The sequence below is a fragment of the Pongo pygmaeus genome, chromosome 2 (genome assembly GCF_028885625.2).
Source record: "Pongo pygmaeus isolate AG05252 chromosome 2, NHGRI_mPonPyg2-v2.0_pri, whole genome shotgun sequence".
Lineage (NCBI taxonomy): Eukaryota > Metazoa > Chordata > Mammalia > Primates > Hominidae > Pongo > Pongo pygmaeus.
The window spans coordinates 58,257,441-58,267,715 of NC_085930.1; positions in this window are offsets into that span (position 1 = coordinate 58,257,441).

The window sequence follows — 10,275 nt, forward strand, 5'->3', positions numbered from 1 at the left end:
TCAGGTCATGCTAAGGCTGCTATTTTTTGTACAAGGGACGCATGAAGGGGCATGAAGCTCAATTGAACATGCATGCACTTCTCCTTTCATAAATATTCACGACTCCTCCTATAGCTTATTGAATATGTAGATTCGGCCACCTTGGTCAGCATAAATCCCTGTCTTATTCTTCCCACCCTCAAAGTGTCTGTTTCCAGCTTCTGGTTGGAGGCTACACTTCCCAGCCTGTCAACATGGCCACGCTGCAGGCTGCAACAATTTATGAGAAATGAAATTCTCCTTTCCAAATGTATGAACCTCCATTTTTCAGTTGACACTTGGAAGCCTTTCCCACTGGGTTTTAGGCACAGTAGATAGCACCTCCCTTCCTTCCCACTAGGGAGAACGGGGGATTCAGCATGGCCACAGATCTCTCCAAGGAAATCTCTTTGCAAGGCATTCTCCCTCTCCACAGTCTACTGCCTTTTTACATCCCCGATATGCCTGAAAAGTACAAAAGATGTGGCACTGGTTCTTTAAATTTTCTTTTTAAAATTTAAGGTGTATTGGCTGGGCATGGTGGCTCATGCCTGTAATCCCAGCACTTTGGGAGGTCAAGGCAGGAGGATCACTTGAGCCCAGGAGTTTTAGACCAGACTGGGCAACATAGCAAGACCTCATCTCATTTATTAAAAAAAAAAATGCAGGAGGTATGGGAACTCTGTTTCATGATCACTTAGATGTCAAATATCTTTCACATTAGTCCTCAGTTAAATCTGAAGTCCCAAGAACCTCACGTTCAGATTGCGTGACACTGAGTCCAGGATTGGCTAGACTTCAGGCAGAAGACGTATTGCACAGAGCAATAATTTTTCAAAATTTTTTTCAATACTGAAAAATCCTGGCAGAATTTTATTTGAAGGCTTAAACTAGCTAGAGGCTATGACCCAATTGAAGAGACCTGGGGACTGTTTCCTGCCTCCCACAGTGACCCCTAAGATGACATAAATGCCCTTGGTTCTGCAGAACACGATTTGAACACCACCAGTGTAAGGCAAAGAATCTGGCTTTGGAGCAGGTGAGCCACTCTGAACCTCAGTGTCTTCATCTGTAAAATGTGGAGGATGATAATAAATAATCATACCTACTTCACAGATTGTTAGGAGAGTTCAATGAAATGAAGAGCGTGAGTGAATCTGTGCTGAGCTGGTATTCCACAAATGTTTGCTCTCGCTCTCCTTTCATTTTGACTCATGTTTCGAGTCAACAGCAACACTGACTTTCCTGCCTGGGCTCGGTGGACAGCCTGCACTGTATCCCCAGGCCTCTGGAGAATGTCATTAGGTCAGACAACTTGAAGCTCCTCTTCTGGAGAGGCCTCAGACCATCCCACGGCCTACCATAGGAATCTGAAACCAGATTCCCAGTAAGAAAAGGGTTGCCAACCCCTCACACCTCCTTGCCCACAAGCTGAAAGGCTAAGGTGGATCAAGATCACAAAAATGCTGGGATGAACCCAGGCCCTTTTGGCAGCCCCACACTACAACCCAGGGAATTCCTCCTGAGAAAGTTATAATACTGGGTGGTCGCAGGACAGGAGAAAATTCCAGGCAGCAATTTCACATGACTAACCAAAAGGAAACTGTTGAAATAGCTGCAGAAGCTAGAGACTGATAAAACACTGAAAACCAGCACGTGGACCAAGCTGGCTAAGACTGACTGGACTCAACATGGCGCTGGATTTGACCTAGATTTCTCCTAGAACCTCATTATCTGCTCATTAACATACAAATCAGACATCCACCAGTGCCATGACAGTTCCCAGAGCACCCATATTTAGTATAAAAATGGGTGGCACCACAGTTTCAAAAAATCTCCACCTTTTTCCAGGAATTTTCATGAATATTCCACCCCTTGGTTAACGAAACCCATAAAGGTAGAAATCCCAAACCTCCTAGTGTGACCCTTTCGAGTCTGCCCACAATCCCCTTTCTTGAGTGTGTACCTTCACTTTGCAATATATCTCTGTATTTTCACTATTTTCTGACTCATCCTTGAATTTCTTCTCATGATGGTATCAACAGCCCAGACACTAGCTAGGGGCGAGATCCCACCAGTGTTTGGGAACCTCCCCCTGCCCACTGGTTATTGCTCCCTCGCAATCACTGTGGAATAATGCTAAATGCTGTACATTCACTATTTTATTTAACCCCAAAACAACTCCTGGGGGGTTATTACTATCACAGATCAGTGACTATCTGGGCTGGCGGTGCGGGCAGTAAGAAGAATTTACCAAGTCAGTTGTAGGTAAAGAAAGGCAGATTTATTAGAGAAAGTATGAAAATACGTTGCAAGAAAGCAATGGGCAAGTCAGCAAGAGAGGAGCTGACTGCAAGGAGACAAAGGTTTGCTGCAGACTTTATAGGATGGTGCTTGTGCTGTGTGCTCAAGAGGGCTGTGCAGTGCTGATAACACCAGCGTTGCAGTGAGCTAACTTGCAGGTGTCTGGTGATAGTTGGGTGCAGCAAGATTGTGAGTTATCTGCACAGGAGGGCTATGTGTCCTGGACCATGAAGAAAGGCAGACTCATAGCTTATCTGCTTTTTCTTTTTGCTTTCCCCTGATCCTGCCAGCCTGATTCCTTTTCCCTAATTAGGGCTTTACAGATACCCCTTTTTACAAGTTAGAAAACGGAGATTCAGAGAGGTTAACTCAGCAATTTCCAAGGTTGGCTGACCATCAGAATAACTGGGGAGCTCTTAAAATGCACATTCCCAGGCCCCACCTGCAGAACAACAGAGCCAGACCTTAGTTCTGTGGAGTCCAAGGTCACACACCTCTCCAGTAGGAAGACAGGGCTGGGACTGGGATGAGATAGGTGAGGCCCTCGCTGTCGGGTGCCCGTCTGTCTGTGTGACCCAGAGAGCATGGGCCTCCCTCCAGTCTTCACCCTTGGTCTCACCCAAGACCCGCCCATAGCAAAGCCAATATTGGGATTACAGATCTGTCTGCAGAAAGTCCACACCCTTAGCCACAAAACTATTATTGTTAATACTACAGCCCCAGGATGCCTTAGGGCAGAGATTCTCAAACTGGAGCCTGCATCCAAATCACCCAGAGTGCTTGTTAAAACGCAGCGCGCTGGGCCCCACCCCATTTCTGAGTCAGCAGGTCTGGTTGGGGCTGAGCATTTACCTTTCTAACAAGATCCCAGGTGGAGCAGATTCTGCTGGCCCACTACACACTTGGAGTACCACACTTGGAGATTCACCGCCTGAAGGTGGAAGGAGCTGGCACCTCAAGCAACAGCTCTCTTCTCTAGATTTCTTCTCTCAGAGTCTATGATGAAATGCTCTGGGCAGCTGGATTGCCTGACCCTGCAACCCCGAGGCACTCCAGTTCCAAGTCGTAGTAAATTCCCTCATTGCTCACCTGTACCCAAGAATCTTGATGCAGGTATTCTACGCTACTCCCCGTTCCAATAAGGAAAGAGTATCCTAAGAAAGGGTCTAAGATTTTCCAGGAGCGAGGGGTCAGGCCTTAGCAAGGTCAGCACTGATAGGGTGTCTGGCTTCTGATTACTCTGTTGGCCCCATCATCTGCATGGGGGCTTCTGGGATGGCGTTGTTGAGTTCACGTTCGTCTTTGTGCTTTTTGTAGCTCCACATTTACGCAGCTGTCTGGGAAAAGGAGAACCTAGTCTGAAAGTTGCTAGGGGTGCTCCCTCCGTGAGTGATCATCCTGAGAGCAGTTGCAGACATTTGCGTTAATTAGTTAATTTAATTTTATGTGCACCTAGTTAGTGCTCTAAAAGAGAATCTACAAATTAATGGCAGCTCACGTGCAAATAACTGAAATTCACAGCCCCCAGACTTTATGGTTTTGGTTTTCATTTTTAAACAGCCCCACAGCCTGTGGGCCAGCACTGGGTATTTCCTTCTAATCCTCAAAAAAGTATTTCTGATTCATTGAAAACCTAATTGCACAGCTCATAAGGGAAGTTCCTTCTAAAATGAAAACCCAGCATCCCGGGGGCATCGGCCCTCACTCATTTCCACCGGTTACCAATTGCAGACTCACTCAGCTGCCAGCACCACTCTCCTCAACACCCTGATTTTACCCACCTGTCTGACCCCTGACCTCTAACCCCTGACCCCTACCTCTTCCTCCCAATGTCCCTATTTGAATCTGGGCTCACTATGGTTAGGGAAAGTGCTTAAAGTGGGTGTTAGGACATGTGGTTTCACCTGCTAACCAGCTGCATGCATTTGGCAAAGTTACCTTTCCTCTCTCAGGCTTCAGTTTTCTCATCTAAGTATCTATGAGGGTAACAGGAGGGTGGTTTCTCCTCAGGGAAATGGGAGGCCCTGCTGGGAAGAGGAATCAGGACAGGAAATGAGACGGCCCTTGGGACAGGAGAGGAAGGACCCGCTCTGGGGCTTTGGGAATTGGAATTGGAGGTGCTGGGAGGGCAGGAAGCAGCTCTAGCCTGCGGTGAGCTGGTCCTGTTTAGTTAGAAGGGAGACTTGTGGCATCACTGAGTGGCCATTTTGGTCTTTGCTGGCAACTGCATTGAGGGACAGCCTCTCACTTCAAGGTGATACCAAGAGTTCTTAGAGGCTCCTCCTCCTGAATCATGCGGAGAACTGGCCCAAGCTGGTCGGAGCCTGGCTTGTGACCCACTGTGTGTGCATGAGTCCAAAGAGCTCAGTCTCCAAAACTCTGTGGCCGTGGAGTCCAGGCTAGGTCTAGGCTAACTATAACCGTGCAGAGGAGTCCTTGTCCCCATTTGGAGCCCCAAGAAACCACTGTGGCATGAGAGGCAGGCCTCAGTAGCCTGGAAGCTTCCTGCGGAGACAAGGTCCCTGCCCTCAAGACAGTTCCCAAGTGGACATGGTGCACTATTGGCCAACTGCTTGGTGGCCACAGCCATGACAAAGAGTGGCCTTTTAGGCCTCTTTGTTTCTTCTCAGGGAGGTGAAGTAGCCATGACTAGGAAGCACCCAGGGGTCCCTAGATTGACTATGGGAGGAGTTCCAGGGAGGACTTTTTTTTTTTTAACAGAGACCACTCCTTGTAAAAAGGACATTTTAAGTAATTAGTGTGTTGGGAACATGGAGTCACTTCTTTAGACCTTAAAAAATAATTTGTTGTTTTCATTCAAGTGGGTAAAGCAAGCTATTTGGTTATTTAAGAGAACTAGCCTATGATCTTATGGGACCACCAGCAATAACATTCCATGATTCTGTGAGATGTCCCAGATCCCTTACTTAATTGAACAATAGCCAACGTTATTTACCTAGCACATACGTACCAGGCACACTTGACATGCATTATTGTCATTATTGTATCTAATATAACATTTCTTTTTTTTTTTTTTTTTTTTGAGATAGGGTCTTGCTCTGTCACCCAGGCTAGAGTGCAGTGACACAATTTTGGCACACTGCAACCTCCACCTCCCGGATTCAAGTGATTCTCCTGCCTCAGCCTCCAGAGTAGCTGGGACTACAGGCATGCGCCACCACGCTCAGCTAATTTTTTGTATTTTTAGTAGAGATGGGGTTTCACTGTGTTGGCCAGGCTGGTCTCGAACTCCTGATCTCAAGCGATCCGCCTGCCTCAGCCTCCCGAAGTGCTGAGATTACAAGTGTGTCCCATTGCACCTGGCCAATTGTATCTAATATAATATTTCTGCAAAGCAGGTGCTATCCACACTTTGCCCTGAAGAATCTCAGTCTCAGTAAAGGTAAGTAACTGACAAGTCATGGAACTTGTAAGAGGTGGAGCCAGGAGTCCAACCAGGCCTGAATGTGACTTCAGAATCCCCTGATTTGCAGCCTAGAGCCTCACTCCTGGCTACTGTTCCAGGACCACCCCACCTGGAGATCCCTAACTCTGGTGCCAGTCAGGAGGTCACATTTGTGCATGGAGCAGACGGACCCTCCCTTCAGTGTGAGGACAGGGCACTGGGAGGCAGTCAACTCATGCCTGAGACACTGCTGGGGGAGGGCTAGGGGGAAACACTGGTCCATCCAGGCAGAACCAAAACATGGTAGGATGTTTTAAAAGTCCTTTTCAATTGCTGGGCATGGTGGCTCACATCTGTAATCCCAGCACTTTGGGAGGCCGAGGGAAGAGGACTGCTTGAATTCGAGACCAGCCTGGACAATATAGTGAAACTCCATCTCTACAAAAAATGAACAAAACTAGCCAGGTGTGGTGGTGCGTGCCTGTAGTCCCAGCTACTCAGGAAGCTGAGGCGGAAGGATGGCTTGAGCCCAGGAGGTGGAGGCTGCAGTGAGCTATGATCCTGCCACCACACCCTAGCCTGGGTGACAGAGCGAGACACTGTCTCAAAAAAAGAAAAAAAAAAGGCCTTTTCATATTCCAATTCTATTGAAATACAACACCCACAACATGGTGAAACAATTTGAATGTATGTTCAAATGGTTTGAAAAAGATACTGCCCAGCAAGAGGGGAAAATGGACAAGCAAAGCACCAGTGTTTGTACAGGAATGCTGAAAAAAAGGAAAGGGGAAGAGTTTACAAAATAAAACCTTTTTTTTTTTTTTTCTAAAGTGGGGCAGAAAAATCTCAAAATGTGATTGGGAGATTGAAGAAAAGAAAGAGGCACGTCCTTCCTCCCAAGCTGGAAGATTGAAGGGTGCCTGGGTAGATGGTGAATCTGAGATTCTCTCCAGAACCAGGGATGCCCACCTATGCCCCCTAGAAGGGTATATTCGAATCTCCTGGGGGCCATTCACTGCCCACCAACATCCCACTCTCTAAATTCCTTGCCTCAAATTCTGATACGCTTTCCCAGTTGAAGGTCTTCCTATAGCTTTGATTACCGCTAGGAGTGTGCTAATGCAGAGGGCAGAGGCAGCAAAGAATGGGCAGAAAATCAGGGAGAATTGCCCAAGTGTGGGTGACTTAGAAAAAGAGATTTTCCCCTGAGGAATTATATTGATGAAATCTAGGCTTGAAAGTCCAAGTTCAAAGGTCTGCTTACTTTATTATCGTTTTACCCAGAGGAATGTGCCTTTTAGGTTAATATTTATTTTATTGAATAATCTAGTTTTAGTTACTGTCAATAAAAGTCAGTGCTACTTTTTATAGGAAAAAAAAGGCAGTTTTGTGGCTAATTTCAGATCTGAGAGGTTGTTCCTGGGCCCATTGGCTCTACCGCCACCTGGTGGTAGATTCCTGTAGAACAGGGCTGGCCATTTGGGTTCCGGACCAGAACCCAAGTCTGAGAGGTTGGAATCCTGATCTGCTCACCCAGGAGCAGGGTGACCAGTTGGACAGACTTCCTCTCTCCCTGAATTTCAATTCCCATATCTTAAAATAAAGACCATAATATCTACTTTTGGGGTTTGTCGTAACAATCAAATGAGTTAACATACATGTAGTGCCTAGTGCATAGTAAATGTTTAATAAACTATTAACTATTAGCCTCACTGAAAAAGAATTGATATCCCCATGGGCTTGTTTCCAGTGGTTTGCCATGGAGTTCTGTTCTCACCATTTCCATAACTGACTGGAGCAAAGCTACAGAAGACACAGCCCCTGCATCATTGCCGACACTCTGCTGATCAGAGGCTGGGAGAGACTGACGGTTTGGAGGGATGGGCCCAATCTAACGGATTAAATTGTAAGAGGAATAATGCAAGTTCCAAATGACACATAAAGTCTGCCAAGTGCACACATATTGGGTGAGGGACAAAAAAAAAAAAAAAAGACCAAGTCAAAAACACTGAGGGATTTTGGGAACAGATAGCTCAACAGGAGCCAATTGGGTGACACAGGCACCAAAAATTCTAATTTCATCAACAGCCATGAAGGAACAACATATATGAAAAGTCTTTAAAATGTTCATACAGCCTAACCTTGTAATTCCACTACAAGGAATCTACCCAGAGGAGGAAATCATCAGAAACAATTGCATACAAAGATGCTCACTTCAGTGTGGTTTATAAAAGTGAAAAATTAGAAACAATGTCCAATAATAGACAAAAAATTAAATTGTGGTTTATCCATTCAGTCCTTTAAATTTTTCAAAGGAAAGTGCACATGAAATAAGTTGAGGGGGGTGGTGAGAATCGGGCTCTCATTACAAATAGAGGACACATTGATAAAAGGCAGAATTAGATAAGATATAACAAAAGCCTATATGCATCTAATAAGATAGCTTCAAAATTTATAATGCAAAAATTGACAACCCTGCAAGGAGAAATGGACAAGTTCAACTTTAGGAGACTTTAATACACCTCCCAGTAATTTATAGATAAAGTCAACAATAACAACAACAACAAAAAGGAGACTGATTTGAGTAATAACTCTGTTTACTGCAATACCTCAGTCTCAGTGAATTGATTTTGTCTGTGCACTTATCAGGCAATTACAATAATTTGTTAGAATGACTCACAAACCCAGGGAATGCTTACTTATTATTCCTGAGTTATTACAAAGGAAAATTTAAAGGATACCAATAAACAGCCAGATGGAAGATATGTGAAAAATAAAAATAAAATCCTAAGTACCTCCAACAACAACAACGACAAAAAATCAGTAAGAAAAAAAGGGCAGGCATGGTGGCTCATGCCTGTAATCCCAGCACTTTGGGAGGCTGAGATGGGTGGATCACCTGAGGTCAGGAGTTCGAGACCAGCCTGGCCAACATGGAGAAACCCCATCTCTACTAAAAATATGAAAAGTAGCCTGTCGTGGTGGCAGGCACCTGTAATCCCAGCTACTCAGGAGGCTGAGGCAAGAGAATCGCTTGAACCCTGGAGGCGGAGGTTGCAGTGAGCTGAGATTGCGCTACTGTACTCCAGCCTGGGCGACAGAGTGAGACTCAGTCTCAAAAAATAAAAAATTTTTAAAAAAGAAAAGATTTGAACAATAGAATTTAGAAGCTTAATATAAGGGCCCTGCATAGTACACTGCACCTTACAGCTGGAGAATACATGTTCTTTTCAAACACATCTGGGATGTCTGGGCACGGTGGCTCATACCTGTAATCCCAGCATTTTGTGAGGCTGAGGTGAGCAGATTGTTTGAGCCCAGGAGTTCCATACTAGCCTGAGCAACATAGGGAGACCTCCATCTCTACAAAAAATTAGAAAATGAACCAGGTATGGCGGTGTGAGCCTGTAGTCCTAGCTACGGAGGCTGAGGTGGGAGGATCGCTTGAGCCTGGGAGGTCGAGGCTGCAGAGAGCCGAGATCACCCCACTGCACTCCAGCCTGGGTGACTGAGCAAGACCCTGTCTCTAAAACAACAACAAAGACAGATATAGAAGATTTATAAAACTTAACTACACACACACACACACACACACACACACACATAAACGCAAACCAACTATTTCAGTATGTGGGGCTACATTCTAAGGGGAAGTACAGGGAGTTTTGGGAGTCAGAGGCTCTTTGATCAGAGGCTCAGGGACGATCTCCCAGAGAAGGTTATGACTGGGCTGAGTTTGTGAAGATAAGTTATCCAGCTAAAGGAGGTGGGGCTGGAGGCTGAGCTATCTTAGGCAGGGCATACAGCAGGTCTGAGGGCCCCTAGGCAAACAGAAGTGAGTTTAGGGAACTGCAAATCCCTTCCCAGAATTCACCTCTTGCTTCCAGGCAGGGGCCCTGACATGCATCTGCAGGGGCCCCGCTAAAAGCTATCGGTCAGTTTCCATCTCTAACAGGAGATGAGGGTCTTCAGTTACCATCCAGCCAGGGCATGTCCCCCAGAAAGGAACATGAGCTGGGCCCAAAAAGGAGCTGCCCAGAGCTCCAGTGTCAGGCAGGCTTGGGGAGCTCCCTGCAGGTGGGCAGGATGCAGGACTCCTGAGGCCCCACCACCTCCTAAGGAAACCCCCTCCCCATCCTCTACTACTCCTGAAAAGCCTGGAGGGCCTCCCTGCAGGCTGGATCAAGCAACATGGACTCCCAGCCCTTGCCCCGCCCACGCTCACACATAGTTTCTCTGGGGCTCAGGCCATCTGTTAACACAGCTATCACTGGCTTCCTGCTCACCATGGCAAGCTGTCACACACGTGAGCTCAGGTCTAGGAAAGAACTCCAGAGGGGTTTGCAACACTACCTGTGCAAAGTCTCTGAGTAAGTGAAATGCAGTGTTTAGCCCAACCTTCATTTTAGCTAAGTGCCTTCCTGTGTCCTCCCCAAGAACTACTCTCAGGGTACCCTCTCACCTGGTGTGGGGCCTCACTTTACCCTCCTTTCAGTCCCTCCTTCCTGACTACTGAGCAGGCAGGGAGATGTGAGAGCCAGAGAGAC